The 18,048-nt window shown below is 41.3% G+C and overlaps 2 long non-coding RNA genes across 3 annotated transcripts; both read left to right on the top strand.

Moving 5' to 3' along the window:
• The first annotated feature begins 5,274 nt into the window (after positions 1-5,274).
• Positions 5,275-11,653, top strand: LOC136397099 (uncharacterized). Of its 2 annotated transcripts, XR_010749840.1 has the most exons (5): positions 5,275-5,466; positions 7,533-7,616; positions 10,667-10,808; positions 10,908-11,067; positions 11,406-11,653. It is a non-coding gene; the product is annotated as an uncharacterized lncRNA (long non-coding RNA). The 2 variants fall into 2 exon arrangements; XR_010749841.1 differs by lacking the exon at positions 10,667-10,808.
• A 2,187-nt stretch (positions 11,654-13,840) lies between these two features.
• Positions 13,841-17,313, top strand: LOC136398682 (uncharacterized). The gene is made up of 4 exons (XR_010750032.1): positions 13,841-13,906; positions 14,574-14,780; positions 15,519-15,638; positions 17,111-17,313. It is a non-coding gene; the product is annotated as an uncharacterized lncRNA (long non-coding RNA).
• The last annotated feature ends 735 nt before the right edge of the window (positions 17,314-18,048 follow it).

Here is an 18,048-nt window from a genome sequence, read left to right as displayed (position 1 = left end):
TATGTCCAAGGGGGCACAGAGGGTGCTTCTGGGTGCTAGTGATGTTCTGTTTCTTTCGGACAAGTTCAATTTGTGAAAAATCAGCATGTTTACAGTTATGGTTTGTACATAATTTTGTGTCTGTTAAATGTCAATAAAAAGGAGAAAGAAAGTATTATGTTCCCATTCTATTGAAATTTCTTGTGGCTTTTCCTGCCTAGCTTGGGTCATCACCCCCAGGGGACTGGCACCAAGAGATGAAGACCCTGCAGGCCCATAACGAGGACGAGGACTTCCTTCAGGACAGCTGGGACTCAATGCTCCTCTCAGTGGCGGACCGTCTGTGTTTGGAAGAGGAAGTGGAGGCTTGTAAAACCCACTTCCAGCACCTGGTGCAATCCATGGAGAATGGTGTGTGCCTGGGAAGAGGAGGGTCCTGGTGGAATGAGCCCTCATGTAAACTAGAAAGTGCTGTCACCACTCAAACTAAAACCTTGAAAGAGAGAAACTTGTAGAGATGAATTCAGATCAGGGAAGAAGAGGCCATATTTTAGTCTATGTTGCTAATCAATCCTTTACCTTGTCTTGTGGAAATACAGTGTTTGGATCCTTAAAGATCATTATATAATGCAGGGAATTTAGGCCCAGGCATAAGGTTGCCCATGTAAGGCCTTGCTTTCATTGGTGGACTGTCGGTTCTGCCGGAACCATTGGTTCCCTGTGTCTGAGGGTGGAGCTGCTTGCCCAGGTTTGCTGATCTCTGGTGTGGTGCTTGATGGTCTTCTGTGCTTGTGTATTCACAGAGGACAAAGAGGAAACAGTGGTCAAGATGTACATTCCAGAGCTGAAGAATATCGGGCTGCGCCTGGAGGAGTGTGAGCAGAGGCTAGTCAAACGAATTCAGACTCCACCAGCTCTAGGATCGACAAGGATGCCCGGCAGGACAGTGCATTAAGGATCGCAGAGCAAGAGGTAAACACTAAGAGCAAGGCGAGTGTTGGTTGCACAGTGAATGCTTTCAGAATGAATTGGGTGGCAAGAGAGTATGTCCAAAAAAATAAAGCAATAGACTCATGCTTCCCTGCAGCCTGTGCCTTTTACCTGTGGAAAAGCCTGATTTCAGCTCTGTGATTGCCAAAAATTGATTAGTTCCATCCACAGTTGGGAAAGCAAACAGACTGGTAAATTGCTCTAAGCACTGCATTTGGGTTATGTATTTGAAGACTGCTTAGTAAAGATGCTCCTATCTGGTCTCTTACATGTAAGTGTTACTTTATATTACATAGTTTCTGCCAGTCATTTGACTCAAAAAATTTTAAGGAAAGAAACAGATTCTACTGTGGATTCTAATGCACTTTCTCTGTGACTTGGAGCAAATTAACTCTAATCTTTAGTTTCCTTTCTTAGAAAATGGAGATAATATGTGAGTCACAGAGTTATTTTGAAAAAATTAAGTAATATAATAAGCTTTCTGGAAGGGTAACATGCTATGAAAATTTGAGTAGTATTCTTGAAGTAAAAGCAGCAAATACTAGTTGCTTTCTTAAGTGCTTGGAGGCATGCATAGAAAAGTAAGGCAAAATTCTTGTTTTTCACTTATAGTGTAGTTTAAAAAGAATAAAAGGTTGAAATCACAATTAGAGACTTCAGTCTAAGAGAGATTATAAAATAGTACCTAGTGTACTTCCAGATTTCCAAGCGAATATTACTCTAGGAATTTCTAGAGGGTTTTAGAACATTTTCATTTGTCATGGTAGAGAGAGTTCCAAAGAATATTCGACTTGGTGCTCGCTCCACAGTCCATACACTAAGAGTTGAATAATACAGAAATTAGCATGGCCCCCATGGGGGAAGTGTGACACAGATTTGTGAAGCGTTCCGTATTTCTATTGGCCTGTTCCAGGATATTACTGTCACAGAATGTTTACCATTTAGTAAAAATCTACCATCAAAAAAGTGTATTAGATTTGATCTGGGAGCTTAAAGGAAATGAAAAGGAATGGCTAATGAGAAGGAGGGATTTCTTTTTCCTTCTTACCTTTCTTAATTATTCTTAAGCTTGAAGAGGAGGTCGAGAGGGCACTGTAGCGTTCATTGGCCGTAAGGGACCTAATATGCCTGTATGACTCATATCATATGAACCTGTAATTCTCATTTGAAGTATTTTACTTTTCTGGGGTCTTTTAAAATCTACTTCTCCCTACAAAATTGCACATCTTAAGAAATAAAGGTTAACATTTAGCTCTTCTAAAGGACTTTCATTTTTCTTTTTCTATTTTTATTTTAAAATTGTTTTTGATATACAAAAAGTTTTATTCTTCACCTAGATTTATCCTTCACCTAGATTCCCCAAATGTTAACTTCTCTTTACATTTGCTGTGTCATTTTCTTCTACAATGTATGTATACAGAATAATAATCATTTTTCTTGAGAGTAACTTTCAGAAATGATGCTCCTTTATCCTTAGATACTGCATTGGGTGTTTCCAAAAACCAGGGTAGTTTCTTATAATTACCACAGGACAATGCTTAAAATTTGGAAATGAATATTGATAGAAAACTTTACTAAAATTTTATCAATTAATCTAATAATCCTTTTTGGGATAGCAGCCCAACCCTCAACTCACCCTACCCCTCTTTCAACAACCAAAAAAATAATTTTGCCACCCTGGCTGGTTGGCTCAGCGGTAGAGCGTCGGCCTGGTGTGTGGAAGTCCTGGGTTCAATCCCTGCTCAGGGCACACAGGAGAGGCACCCATCTGCTTCTCCACCCTTCTCCCTCTCCTTCCTCTCTCTTTCTCTCTCTTTCTCTCTCTCTTCCCCTCCCGCAGCCAAGGCTCAACTGAAGCAAAGTTGGTCCGGGCGCTGTGGATGGCTCGATGGCCTCTGCCTCAGGCGCTAGAATGGCTCCTGCTACAGCGGAGAAACGCCCCAGATGGGCAGAGCATCATCCCCTGGTGGGCATGATGGGTGGATCCCAGTTGGGCATATGTGGGAGTCTGTGTGCCTCCCAGCTTCTAACTTTGGAAAAATAAAAAAGTAATTTTGCTACAGGATTTAATCCAATATCACACGTTGCATTTAGTTGCTGTATCTTTTTAGATTATTTAACCTGATACAGATTTATTTAAAAAAAAATTTTTTAAATTCATTTTAGAGAGGAGAGAGAGAGAGACAGAGAGAAAGAGGAGAGAGAGACGGGGGGAGGAGCTGGAAGCATCAACTCCCATATGTGCCTTGACCAGGCAAGCCCAGGGTTTGAACCGGCGACCTCAGCATTTCCAGGTTGACGCTTTATCCACTGCGCCACCACAGGTCAGGCCCTGATACAGTTTAAAAAAATTTTTTTATCATCTTTCATGAGCTTAACAATTTTGAAGAGTGCAGAGCATTTATTTTGCAGGATGTCCCTCTGTGTTTATCTGAGGCTTCGCCATGATTAGAAATACTGTATTTCCCATGTGTAAGATGCTCCCATGTATAAGACACACCTTAATTTTGGGGCCCGAAGTTTTAAAAAAAAAGTGGTTTTTTTTTTTTTGTTTTTTTTTTGTATTTTTCTGAAGCTGGAAACAGGGAGAGACAGTCAGACAGACTCCCGCATGCGCCCGACTGGGATCTACCCGGCACGCCCACCAGGGGCAACACTCTGCCCACCAGGGGGCGATGCTCTGCCCCTCTGGGGCGTCGCTCTGCCATGACCAGAGCCACTCTAGCGCCTGGGGCAGAGGCCAAGGAGCCATCCCCAGTGCCCGGCCCATCTTTGTTCCAATGGAGCCTTGGCTGCGGGAGGGGAAGAGAGAGACAGAGAGGAAGGAGGGGATGGGGGTGGAGAAGCAAATGGGCGCTTCTCCTATGTGCCCTGGCCAGGAATCGATCCCGGGTCCCCCGCACGCCAGGCAGACGCTCTACCGCTGAGCCAACCGGCCAGGGCCTCTTCCTATTCTTTAGTGTCCCTTTCTTTCCTTTCCTTTCTCTTTATTTTTTCAAGTGAAAGGAATAGAGATAGTGAGGCAAACTCCTGCATGCTCCCTGCCTGGGATCCACCTGGCAACCCCATGGGGGGGGGGGGGTGATGCTCAAGTACTGAGCTATTTTTAGCTCATGAGGCTGATGTGCTCCAAGGGAGCTATCTTCAGTGCCCCAGGCCGCACTCAAACCAATCCAGCCACTGGCTGGGGGACAGAAAGAGAGAGAGAAGGGGGAATGGGGGGCGGAGAAGCAGACGATCATTTCTCATGTATGCCCTGACCAGGGATCAAACCCGGGACATTCATACGCCGGGCTGACACTCTATCTACTGAGCCTCTGGCCAGAGACTTCCTTTCTTTTTGTCCTGAGGTCTCTAATCAAACAAAAATGAGGTAAGAAAGAGTCCTAACACTGCAAATGACCTCCCACCCCATTGGCATTTGTTCAGGGGAGCCCAAATGAACGCATTCCATACTTGGAACTAAAGCCCTGGTATCTTGTCATGGCTATATGCTCTTCAAGATCTACAACCCCTCTGGATTGTTCATGAAACACTCCAGGAACTTCCCTTTCTCATTCCAATGGAAAACATTGCCATTTGGACCCAAATCCTCGGCTCACTCACTTATTCAGACAGACAGTGGAGAGACTATATACATGGTCCATTTTCTCCACCAGCAGATTGAGTTCTGAGTGCAGAGTTGAAATACTTGAACCAGATGGGGACTGATGGAGAAAGCTGTTGCACTTCATGGAAAAAGCATCCAAGTCTGACCTCAGTTGCTGCAAATCATCCTGGGTACGCTGTCAGGACTAAAACATACAACAAAGATGAAGACAGAATTAAACAAAGACGACTTTGTTTGTAATAGCCAAGTATGTAAGTAACCTAAATGCCATCTGTAAGAGAGTGGTTGAATAAATTCTGAAATTGCACTGAAGGGGATGAAGGGGAAAAAACAGACACAAGTAATTTCTGGACAAAGTATCTGGCCTATTGACACACCTTCAGGCCAACAACGGAAAGACTATAAATACATGTTGAGCTCCAGTTAATAGGGTTTTTTTAATAGTAGTATGAGTTAGCACTTCTGAAAGTACTCTCTGCATGTGTAAGAACTGAGCAATAAGTAAATCTGTTATGGATAATGTAAAGTAATAATCACAGCTATAATGGGAGCCAGCTGTCGGCCATGTCCTTGCTGCCTACCTTAGTCTGAGTCTTTTTTACTTTTTAGCGTGGAATTTTTTTTTTTTTTTTTTTTTTTTTTTTTGGCGTGGAATATTTTTAATCTTGTGTTGCTCTGCTTGTGTTTCTACAGCACTGGCTTAGTGATGTGAAAGACAAGAATTCAGTGTTTGCAGTCCTGGATGAGGAAATTGCCAAGGCCAAGGTGGTGGCAGAGCAGCTGAGTTGTCTGACCCCAGAGCGAAACCTGGATGTGGAGCGCTATCAGGAGAAAGGCTCCCAGCTGCAGGAGCGTTGGCACCGGGTCATTGCCCAGCTTGAGACCCGGTGAGTGTCTCAGGGTAGTGACCCTACCCTTTTCTCCTATCAGGGTTCAGGGAGTAGGTTTTAAACAAAAATAATAATATCTGCGTATTCTTGTTTAAACGCAGGAATTGGTAGGGAGAGGTAGAAATGAAATGTCACGATGAATTCTGGAAAAGATGAGAAACAGGAAGTTTAGACCACCAGCCCCAAAGCAGACTTGAGACATGCTTTTGAGTCAGCAGTGATAGTTCTATTAAGTAGTGCCTCTCCTTTGTCCCTTGTCTTACCTAATTAAGTCATGATGACAGTGCTGACTTAGAATACAGCCTGGAAAGGTGACCTGGTGATCTCTTAAGGACAGAACCCGAGGTTCAGGTCTTGTTTTACTAGCTTTGAATCTAAATATAAACCATTTTCATAGTGGGCCTTTGCAGAATTTCTTGCTTCCTTTCATTTGCTAACTAGGTGGTTTTTATCTCAATAACGTAAGGTCCTATTTCTGATGACTGATTTGAATAGGAAAGATAGAAAACTGCCTATCTGAAGCTCGGCTGGGTAGGCAAACACATAGGGTGAGGAGTTATAGAAACTCAAATAAGTTTGGATTGATTCTGTATAATTGAATTACTATCCCAAGGATGAGCTAGGCTAACAAAAATGATATTTTTAAAAAATGCACTGAAATTAATAGTAAATAGGTACTATTTGTCACCCACTCTTTCATCATCCTCCCCAAGAAATGACTGATTCATAAATTACAGCTGGAGTAATCTGATAGGCACCCCATCATTCAGGGACAGAAGTGTACAGTCAGTACTACCTATGGGCAACCCTGGTAATCCTGGGAAATCTCATTAAAAATTTGACAAGGATTATCATAGGATGCCAGGTCGCAGACAGTTCCCAGAGCCACTTTTTACCCCACAGGGCACTGGGCTCCTACGTAGTTCTCAGGATTGTACTGCTTTCTCCCACAAATAAAGATGTATCCTGTGTGGTCAAGCTCAGCTGGAGGTACAGGCCAAGAAGGGAGTTCTCATTTACTTTATTACATTGACACCAAGATACCTCATAGCAGTTTTTCTCTGCTCCTTCAGCCAATTGGAACTAGAAAGTGTCCAGGAAGTTCTGGGAGACTACCGAGCCTGCCATGGAACTCTTATCAAGTGGATTGAGGAAACGACTGTCCAGCAGGAAATGATGAAGCCAGGCCAGGCAGAGGACAGCAGAGTGCTCTTAGAGCAGCTCAGCCAGCAGACGCTGGGTGTGGCAGTAGCATGGTGGAGATTGGGGGAGGGTTAGCTCATCATAGCTAAAGATGATGTACTTGCAGTTATGCTTCCCCTAAATGTGAGATTCTGAGCCCTGTCTCCTGAAAAGGGTTCAAGCAGGATTGTCTCAAGATGCTGGTGTTGCATACAGGCCAGATGACCTATAAGGTCCCTTTTAATCCTAAATTTCTGAGTATCTATTGAAATCATTTGATGGACAGGTTAAAAGGACTTTGGTTTATTTTGTTTCGTGATATTAAATTTTATTTTACTAGGATTAAAATATGGAGAAAAGCTATGAGTGTAAGAAAATGTCTTCTTTCAGAGCACTTTTTATTTGTTGGTATTTTGGGGTTTTTTGTTTTGTTTGGCATTACAGTTAGGTTGCCTGGATACCAATCCTGGTTTACTCACTTACTATGATCCTTTGAGCAAATTGCTTAATCTCTCAGTATTACATTCCTCGTCAATAAAATGGACATAGTCGGTTATTTGTTCAGCTGACCTCATACAGTTGTAGTTGTTAGGATTAAGTGAAGTGATGCGTGTAAAGTACTTAGAACAGTGCTCTTTGAAGTGTGTGCCCCAGACTAGCATCTGGGAACATGTTAGAAATTCAAGTTCTCGAACCCAAACCCAAACCTACTGAGTCAGAAACTCTGGAGTTGTTCTGTGTTATAGGCTGTCTTCCAGGTGATTCTGATGATGCTAAGGTTTGAAAACTGCCTTAGAACCTAATAAATGTTCTTTCTTTCTTTATTAATCATTTCAGTGGTTTCAGTGACAAAGCTAATGTTGTGATATTTTGGTTCCTAGGATCTGTTTGCAGAAACTCAGAGAAATCAGACAAAACTGGACCAGTGTCAAAAATTTTCCCAGCAGTTCTCCACTATTGTAAAGGTAACTACCACGCCCCAAAGGGAACGTAGTGGTCGCCAGCATAGGAACACCTGCACTGTCGCTGCAGGTTTTTCACTGTCGCTCCTCTGCTCCAGGCTGGCCCCTCCCTCAGCTGGTGCAGATGTGCACTGCTCCTGGCCCTGCATTTCAGGATGCTCAGGGAGGTGCCAGACATGAACCGTGATTCGAGGAAGCTTCATTTGGATGACCCCCAGGCCTCCTAAACTTAACATGTCAAAACAGTATTTGGGTTTTCTCTCCATGTTGCTTATATCAGGATAGAGTGTCACCATTTTCCTACTTGCTGAGACAAAAACCCAAGAGTCACCCTTAACATTTCTCTTTGCTTTAAGCTTTGTGTTCAGTCTTTGGACTTCACAAACTGGCTCCATCTTCCAACGTGTCTTGTATTTGACTACCTCTCATCCCCCCCCGCCCCCCCACCGTTTCCCTGGTTTACATCTACGCGAGGACTCTTCTTAAACTGCTCCACTGCCTCCGAGCTGGCCTCTTGCTCCTGCCCCACAGGCTGTTTTTCCACACAGTAGCAGACTCAGCCTTAGAACATACTACCTGGCTCGGAGGTTCAGACACCAGCTATGATATGCACTACCAAACAAAAAAAGAAACTGCTAACTGTGCAAATGCCATTGATTGTCAGACATATTTCAATTTTAGAACTACTAAAATGTGAAATTTTGTACTTTACAATAGATAAAAAATAGAAAATTGTATCACGTTGTGCTCCTGCTCACAACTATTCAAAGGCTTCCTATCATACTTATAATAATTTTTTTGTGTGTGAGAGAGAGACAGAGAGAGGGACAGACAGACAGGAAGGGAGAGAGATGAGAAGCCTCAATTCTCATTGTGGCACCTCAGTTGTTCATTGATTTTTCATATGTGCCTTGACCGTGGGGCTACAACAGACTGAGTAACCCCTTGCTCAAGCCAGCAACCTTGGGTCCAAGTTGGTGAGCTTTGCTCAAACTAGCTGAGCCCACGCTCAAGCTGGTGACCTCGAGGTCTTGAACTTGGGTCCTCCGCATCCCAGTCCGACTCTCTATCCACTGTGCCACCACCTGGTCAGGCTAATTTAGAGTTTTGATACTAGATTTTCGATGTCTATATTATTGTAGGTTTTCTCTTTGCACCCCAAGTCCTGTATATATTGAGTTTTTCACACTTTCAGATTCCAAAATTAGAGATGAATCAGAAAGACAAATTAGGGCCAATTTTTAAAAATGAAATTCTAGTTTAATATTAATCTTTAAAATAATGTCATTGTTTGCAAGAGAGAGAGAGACCAGTGAAGCATCAACTTGTAGTTGTGTCACTGTAGTTGTCCATTGATTGCTTCTCATACGTGTCTTGACTGGGGGACTCAAGCCGAGCCAGTGACCTTTGGCCTTCGAGCCAGTGACCATGGGATCATTTTGATGATCCCATGCTCAAGCTCTTGACCCTATGCTCAAGCTGATGAGCCTGTACTCAAGCTGGCAACCTTGGCGTTTTGACCTTGGGACTTCAGTGTCCCAGGTCAACCCTCTATCCATTGTGCCACCACTGGTCAGGCTAGTCGTATTAATTAAAGATATATTTTGAAGGCTGGTATAAACTAAGAAAGGAAATTCTATACTTTATGTTGACACTTACAAATGGCATCTAGAAATGTTTTTTTTAAATATTTAAACATAATTGAATTTCCAGATAATTAAAAGGACATACTTTTATATTTAAATCATGTCTTATTGAAATAAGTGGCAGAAAGGAGCTCTTCGGTAAAGGTTTGCTGAACTAAAGTGCATCCTATACCCCTGAGCCTTTTCAAATGATAGAGGAGTTAGTCTGTTCTTAACGCTTTAAAGCAGTGGTCCCCAAACTTTTTTGGGCCATGGACCGGTTTAATGTCAGAAAATATTTTCACGGACTGGCCTTTAGGGTGGGACGGATAAATGTATCACGTGACTGACACAAGCGTCAAGAGTGAATCTTAGACGGATGTAACAGAGGGATCTGGTCATTTTTAAAAAAGAGAACATCGTTCAGACTTAAGTATAAGTAAAACGGAAATATTGTAAGTTATTTATTCTTTCTCTGCGGACCAGTACCAAATAGCCCACGGACCAGTACCGGTCCGCGGCCCTGGGGTTGGGATCCACTGCTTTAAAGTCATCATTATGGCCTTTATTATTAATCTGTGTGCCAATAGAGTTCTGTGGTGGCTCTCCTTATTAGACTGCCTCCAACATTCAGGCTTCCTCTCCCCTTTGTAATTTTCTGTTTTTAATCTGAGGGAACTTAAAACCCAAGCTTAGTATGGATTGTTATATTAAATAAGATTTAAGATTCCAAGTTTGCAATAAAGTCCATGATTCTACCATTTGTGTTGGCAAATTTAGCTAGTCTGAGGTGGTGGTGTTGTTTTGTTTTGTTTTATTTGTTTGGTTTGGGGTGGTTTTTTTCCTCTTTTTTTTTTTTTCTTAAATCTGAATTCAAAGTTATGTTCTGGGGCTTGAAATTACTAGAAGCCTTACTAGATTTGGAGAGATGGGAAGGAAGGTCTAGTTCACAGTCTGCCTTTGCTTTTCAAATGCTCTATTCTCTTCACTCACAAGTGAAGGTAGTAGTGACAGAGAAAAATGGGAACTGATGCTTTTCCTACTCCTTTAAACTGTATTTTGGTCTCATGTTTAGATGATACATGAGCTACATTCCAAAGCAGAAAGAGCATTAGAAGGTCTGATATCGTCTTCACTGTACTTTTTCAACTCACTGGGCACCTTGGACAAATCTTTAGGCTTCCAGGGTTGGTTCTCTCTTTTGTAATAGGGAGATAATAATTCTGCCTACACTGCAAGGTTATGACAAAATCAAAATAAGGTAATACTTTTGAAGACCTTTAAAACAGCTGAATGCTATATATGCGTGTTTTGTTTACGATTGGAACTCAATGTGCCTGAGTAAGATTGATCTTTTACTGAATACAGTACTGTTATACTGTTATCCATTTCAAAATTTTTTTTAATTTTTTTAGTTATTCATTTTAGAAAGGAGAGAGATGGAGGGAGAGAGAAGAGAGAGAGAGAGACCGAGAGAGAGAAGGGGGGAGGAGCAGGAAGCATCAACTCCCATATGTGCCTTGACCAGACAAGTCCAGGGTTTACGAACCGGCGACCTCAGCATTTCCAGGTCGAAGCTTTATCCATTGTGCTACCACAGGTCAGGTTCTGTTATCCATTTTAATGTGACTTTTTTTGCCTTAACAATTTGTTCTATGTATTTGCGTAGGCAAAAACAGCTGGAAGATATCCTGGTTCTAGCCAAACTGTTCCGCGAGACAGCTGATCCTATTTCTGACTTCTTATCTGTCACAGAGAAAAAGCTTGCTAACTCTGAACCTGTTGGCCCTCAGACCACCAAAATACAGCAACAGATCATCTGGCACAAGGTAGGAGGTGGTAGTTACAGTAAGTGAAAACAAAAACTGGAATCAGAAGCCCTGGAAATTAGGAAACTGCCTTCAACATGCTAGAATATGTATTTTGAGGAGGTCTTTAAAGTTTAAAATATAGTCACATTATTAATTGGAGTACTCACATCTTTGGTAGATATCCACTAATAGTCTACCATTTAAAAGAAAAACACAATTCTTGTGTTATATTTGCCCTTCAGTAGGTAAACTTTTTTGTATTATTATTTAATTTATTACATCATTTATTCATTGTTTCATGTTTACTTTTCATTTATTTTGTTTCTGTTATTCATTTTTTCCATCTGGATTTCCAGGCTCTGGAGGAGGAAATAGAAAGCCATGCAACAGATGTGCACCAGGCAGTGAAAATTGGGCATTCCCTCTCCTCCCTGGCATGTTCTGTGGAACAGGGAATGCTCTCAGAAAAGCGAGACTCCTTGCAGGCCCGATACAGTGAGATTCAAGACCCGTGCTGTCGAAAAGCAGCCCTGCTTGAACAAGCACTGTTTAACGCTAGACGGTTCGGGGGAGGATGAGGAGGTGCTCAACTGGCTGGCTGAGGTTGAGGACAAGCTCAGTTCAGTGTTGTAAAGGATTACAGACAGGATGTCCTGCAGAAACAGCATGCTGACCACCTGGTATTCATGTTTTCCATTCTTATTGGTTGTGTTTCTAGTTATTTTGTCATTTTGATTCATGTTTCTCTTCATTTCTTTTTATTCCTAACATTTCAACTTCATACACAAGTGCATACTTACAGACTTGTTGCTAAGAACTTAGCTATTTTCTGATGAGTCCATGGAAATATCTGTACTTTACAGTCTGGATTAGGAATTCTAGAAAATGGTTCAGAGTATAGTCAGGGGCCATCTCAATTCCAACTCCGTTTACCTCATTAGGTAATGTACTGCTCCGTTTCCATTTGAAAAGCAGCTTTCATAAAACCAGATTACCTGAACAGTTCCCAGGGTTTGAATTATACAGCTATAACTCTTAAAACAGTTCCAGAACCTGTATGCTCAAATTCCAGGGGTTCTGCATTGCCTTAGAACAGTTTGCCCTTTTCAGTTCATCAAGTGAGGTTCATTAAATTTCATTTCATGACATTTGTTTTGGGATGGCAAAAATGAGCAAACGCAGGGAGGGTTTTACTTTTCTGTCTAGTAATCTAAACTCCATCTGCTTCGTTGATTTCAGATATTGAGAGTTTTTAACCAGGATTAAAATCTGCCTATTTCTTGCTTTCTTCTTTTGAAGCGTCTTATTCTTTGTTTCACATATAAATAATTTTGCTGAATTCTACTTTACCTTTCTTGGGCTCGGGTTTGGTACCAATAAATTGATAAAACTGATTGAATCCCAAAACTCTTCTCATCAGTATAAAAAAACACTTGCCTGTATATATCTGATTTAATTATTTTAAGTAATTAATGGTATAACTAAAGAGATAATGAAGGAGTCAAATATCTGATGTTTAAACTAGACTGATATTCATCTGTTTACTTTCAATTTCATCTCTTAAAGGTCTCATTTCTTTTTATTGTGCCGTAGTTTTAGGATTAATGGTCTTCTTTCCATTCAGGCTTTGAATGAAGAAATTGTTAACAGAAAGAAGAATGTAGATCAAGCTATTAAAAACAGTCAGGCTCTTCTAAAACAAACCACAGGTACTTTGAAAAGTGCATCTCGTAGCATTCTGTATGTATATACAATCACATAACGTAGGGAAAGAAGCACCCTGCATTAGCCACTTCCCTAGATATACAAGCTTACTTATTAATAGTTCACTGATTTTTATTTTTTTTATTTTTTTACAGAGACAGAGAATCAGAGAGAGGGATAGATAGGACAGACAGGAAAGGAGAGAGATGAGAAGCATGAATCATTAGTTTTTCATTGCGACACCTTAGTTTTTCATTGATTGCTTTCTCATATGTGCCTTGACCATGGGCCTTCAGCTGACTGAGTAACCCCTTGCTCGAGCCAGCGACCTTGGGTCCGAGCTGATGAGCTTTGCTCAAACCAGATGAGCCCGCACTCAAGCTGGCAACCTCAGGGTCTCTAACCTGGGTCCTCCACATCCCAGTCTGACGCACTATCCACTGTGCCACTGCTTGTCAGGCCTAGTTCACTGATTTTACTACCATGTTGTCATGGCCCCCACCTCACCCACGCCCACTCTACCCACTGGGCAGCCCTCAGCCTGGGTTCCTGTTTCCTGCTTAACCTTTTGAAAACGAAAAAACTTTGTTGTGGTTATAGATGATGACTCCACTTCCCTCCAATATATTGAAAGCCAGTATTTACTGGAAGGTTCTGGGAATATCTAGAAACACTTGCATTTGGACTCAAATCTTAATAATCTCGGGAGTGGCTTCTTTTATTGATTAAAGGGTTTATTTCCCTCCTTCTTTAATGTGGGATGGTGGGTGAAGTCACTATCATAGGGAGAGAGCATCTATAAAATGTAAGCGCTGCTCTGAAGGAAGGGGGATTAAGGGACTCCCTCATGCCCAGAAGGTGAGTTCCTCATGTTGTCTTTAATACGAATAATTGTGTGCGGTCTCCCACAGGTGAAGAGGTTTTGTTTCTCTAAGAGAAACTGGACGGAATAAAGACCCGCTACGCAGACTTCACAGTCACTAGCTCTAAGGCCCTCAGAACTTTAGAGCAAGCCCGGCAGCTGGCCAAGAAGTTCCAGTCTACTTATGAGGAGCTGACCGGGTGGCTGAAGGAGGTGGATGAAGAGCTGGCAGCTAGTGGAGGACAGTCCCCCACAGGGGAGCGGATACCTCAGTTTCAACAAAGACAGAAGGTAAGCTGACATTTCATTTCACACTGTAGAAGAAAAAAACGTTTCCCTCTTAGCCAGAATCTAAGTTTAAATTCTAAAGTTTTTACACAAACCTTGTCTACTTTAAATCTAAACCAAAAATGTCTGCCTGCCTCCTTTCTTGTTTATTCACTGACAGAAGATTTGACATAAATAGAGATTGATATAAGACCACTTGTTTCAGTCTGAAGAAAAAAGATTGAATCTCAATTCCTGGGAAGTTTGCTTTGTATATAACATTTTAGAATTTGCTTTCCTGGTTCATTCTCTAAAGAGTGCTTCGTGTTGTGTTTGATTCTCATGCAGGATCTAGTGCAGTTCTAAATGCACTGAAGTAGGTACTTACTGAGTTAAATGCCTAAGGGTAAAGAACTATCATTTCTATTGAAGTAAGGGGGGAAAAGGAAGAAACACTATTTTTTTAATGCAGACGGTCTGGCTCAAGAAGTCTTGCAGACAGTTCTAAGCAGCATCTAAGCCTAAAGTCAGGCTTGGAATGATTGCAAAATCTGAGACAAGAAGAAATAAGTGAAGGAAGGAGGTCAAAGCCCTGCTGAGATGTGTGGCAGAGATACCACTTTACCCCAGCACAGCTGCTAATGTGCTTAATTTAGCAAGGTCTGGCCTCAAAATGTTTTTCCCTCCTTAGGAATTAGAGAAGGAGGTCATGGAGCACAGGCTGGTGTTGGACACAGTGAATGAGGTGAGCCGTGCTCTCTTAGAGCTGGTGCCCTGGAGAGCCAGAGACGGGCTGGATAAACTGGTGTCCATTGCCCATGAGCAGGACAAGCTGGTCAGTGACACTGTTGGACAAAGGGTGGATGAAATGGATGCTGCTACTCAGAGATCACAACAGGTAATGTTTATAAACATTAATACTTTAATATTAAACATAGGTGTTTAATTTTAAACATAGGTATTATATTTCCCACCATCTTTTTTCCCTCTTACTTTCTTGAAAAAGTTTAGTTGCTTTTCTTTGTAGCAGGATATGCACCTATTAATGTGCTGGAGTCTCAAAAATAATATAACACGACTCCTTGGATTCATCGTTATAAATAAAAGCTTTGTGAACCACACAGAAGTTTGCCCTAACTCCAGATGCATTCCCAGTATGTCTTTACTGAGATCATTTATCTTGGCCAGATAATTGAGTATAAAATGTATTGTGCGTGGGAGCTTTCTTTTCTCTTAAATATTAGTGTAGGTTAGCAGAGTTGAAGAGGAAGAGATGAAAGATTCAAGGACGTTTACAAACAACAGTCATGTAGAACATGTTCTTACTTTTTTTGTTACTGCATAACTGTGTAAAGATTGTGTTGTTCCGAGGGTCTTAAGCGTCTTCAACTAAGTATTTCCAAGTTAATTTCACTCAGCTATCTGCTGCCATGTTAGATTTTATTTAAACATGACTAAAACTATTATTCAGGATTGACAGAAAGTCCACAGCCTCCTAAAAACACTGATTAGTATAAGATCAACTCATATTTGTTGAAGTATAAGCAATTCTAAAATGCCTGCAACTTGACTTGAATTCTAAAAAGGAAGACTGTGGCTGTATATAATCTGTCATTTTTCTTCAATATGTGTATAGTGTGAGCAAGCTGCTGATGCAGAACTAGCTTGGGTTGCGGAAACAAAACGGAAGCTGATGGCCCTGGGTCCAATTCGCCTGGAACAGGACCAGAGCACAGCTCAGCTGCAGGTACAGAAGGTAAGTATAACACTGATGTATCCAGCGTGTCCTGAACTAATGTAATCATCTTAGCTTAGTATGACTAGGGGAGTTTCTACCTACTCTTCCAAGTCGAGTGGAATGATGCAATGTGATGATGGTGAATAGAGATTATTTTATAAATATTTGGTTAGGATGAGGAGTTTTTTTGCTTTGTGAAAAGGGAGAAATGGGCTTATTAGTCCAGGAAAGATTAATAATTTTCTGGATGATTTTTATGAGGGAAGATATTTTTCTAAGCTATTAAAAGATAAGCATTGCAGATGTGTAAATAGGCAAAATGTCAAGCTAGATAAGAACAATTTTTTTTTTAATTTAGAAATTAAATTTAATGGAGTGACATTGGCCAATAAGAACACATAGGTTTCAGGTAAACATTAGTATAGCAGGTTTTTTGTGTTTTTTTTTTGTGCGAGAGAGATGAGAAGCATCAACTCATCGTTGTGGCACCTTAGCTGTTCATTGATTACTTCTCCTATGTACCCTGAGCAGGGCGCTCAAGCCAGCAACCATGGAATCTTTTTTTTTTTTTTAATTTTATTTATTTATTTTTTACAGAGACAGAGAGTCAGAGAAAGGGAGAGACAGGGACAGACAGACAGGAATGGAGAGAGATGAGAAGCGTCAATCATTAGTTTTTAATTGTACATTGCAACACCTTAGTTGTTCATTGATTGCTTTCTCATATGTGCCTTGACCGCAGGCCTTCAGCAGACCGAGTAACCCCTTGCTGGAACCAGCGACCTTGAGTTCAAGCTGGTGAGCTTTTGCTCAAACCAGATGAGCCCGCGCTCAAGTTGTCCACCTCAGGGTCTCGAACCTGGGTCCTCTGCACCTCAGTCCGACGCTGTATCCACTGCGCCACCACCTGGTCAGACAATCATGGGATCTTGTCTGTGATTCCATGCTGAAGCCGGCAGCCTCGCACTCAGGCCAGTGACCTTGAGGTTTCGAACCTGGGACCTCAGTGTCTCAGGTCGATGTGCTGTCCGTCCACTGTGCCAACACTGGTCAAGCTCAACAACAATTTTTTATGTGGCTTTATTAAAGCAAAGAATTTTTATAGGTGTGTCTGACTTTTTGCTGACACAGCCTTGGGATTCTTTTACTTCCTAACTGTAGTTTACTTTTTTCTTAAAGGCTTTCTCCATTGACATCATTCGACACAAAGTTGTAAAAGGTTATTCGCTAAAATGATAATTTTGCTGTGTTGAGTTTGTGCTATTTTACTATATTTGAAACAACTTTTATATTTTAAAAATTATACTAATAATATATATATATGAGTGTGATAGAAAAGTTAGAAAATTCAGGTAACTATAACGAAAATAAAAATTGCTTATAATCTTAGGTTAGTTCATAATGTTTTAACATTTTAGTATTTCTTTTTTTAGATTTTTAAATTTATATATACCTGTATTTTTGTTGTTATTGTTCACAGGAAAAGACAGAGTCTCTAATACAGCAATATGAAGCCATTAGTCTGCTCAATTCAGAGTGCTCTTCCCTCCTAGAGCGAGCACAGGTCTTGGTGAACCAGTTTTGGGAAACTTACGAGGAGCTTAGCCCCTGGATTGAGGAAAGTCAGGCACTAATAGCACAGTTACCTCCATCAGCTATTGATCATGAGCAGCTCAGGCTGCAGCAAGAGGAAATGAGGGTAAGGAGCATGCTGAGCTTTAGGTAATTGCAGAACTAAGAATGGGCTCCACAGTCTATTCAAGTTCTGCATTATGAAATTCTTAATCAGTCAAAATTTCTTTGCACAATAACAATGTATTACGTCTGAATTATTTCCTTTGTTCTTTAATATGAGTCAAGTAAAGAACACTTTTATATATCAGGAACCTGTGTTGCAGAAGTAACCAAAGAACTAAGTAAACATCCAGGGAACGTAGCATCTTTCCAGTGATGGCGGGGTGCTGTTAGACTTCGGGGGTGGCTGGTGGCTTTTCATTTGGTCAGGCCCCAGCTGGCCCTGGGAAGGAATGTCACAAAGCATTTGCCGCATGTGGGTAAGATGGAAGGAAGATTTATAACATCCACAAATGCTATGACCACTGTAAAAAGGTTCTTTTTTAATGTTTATTTTATTTGGTTATGGCTTGTGCTTATCCCTATCCCTGTCTTTCTGTAAGTGGAAGGATGTAAACTAGAAGTAGCCATCAGATAAGTCAGGGAATGGCTGGAGTACCAGAAATATGACTCTTTGTAGCTTGTCCGGCTTGGTTGTCTCAGTCTCAGGAGGAAGGCAGCCACTAACCCATGAAAATTGCAATTAGTACACTTAAGTATTTATGAGTACAGAGGATGGTGGGATAAATTTGTACTGGAGGTGAGAGTGAGAGAGAAGACATGATCTGGGAAGGCTTCCTGGTTGGTGGGACAT

The sequence above is a fragment of the Saccopteryx leptura genome, chromosome 3 (assembly GCF_036850995.1).
Source record: "Saccopteryx leptura isolate mSacLep1 chromosome 3, mSacLep1_pri_phased_curated, whole genome shotgun sequence".
NCBI classification, from domain to species: domain Eukaryota; kingdom Metazoa; phylum Chordata; class Mammalia; order Chiroptera; family Emballonuridae; genus Saccopteryx; species Saccopteryx leptura.
Note: the sequence above shows the minus strand (reverse complement) of the source record. Positions and strands in the feature narration are given on the sequence as shown.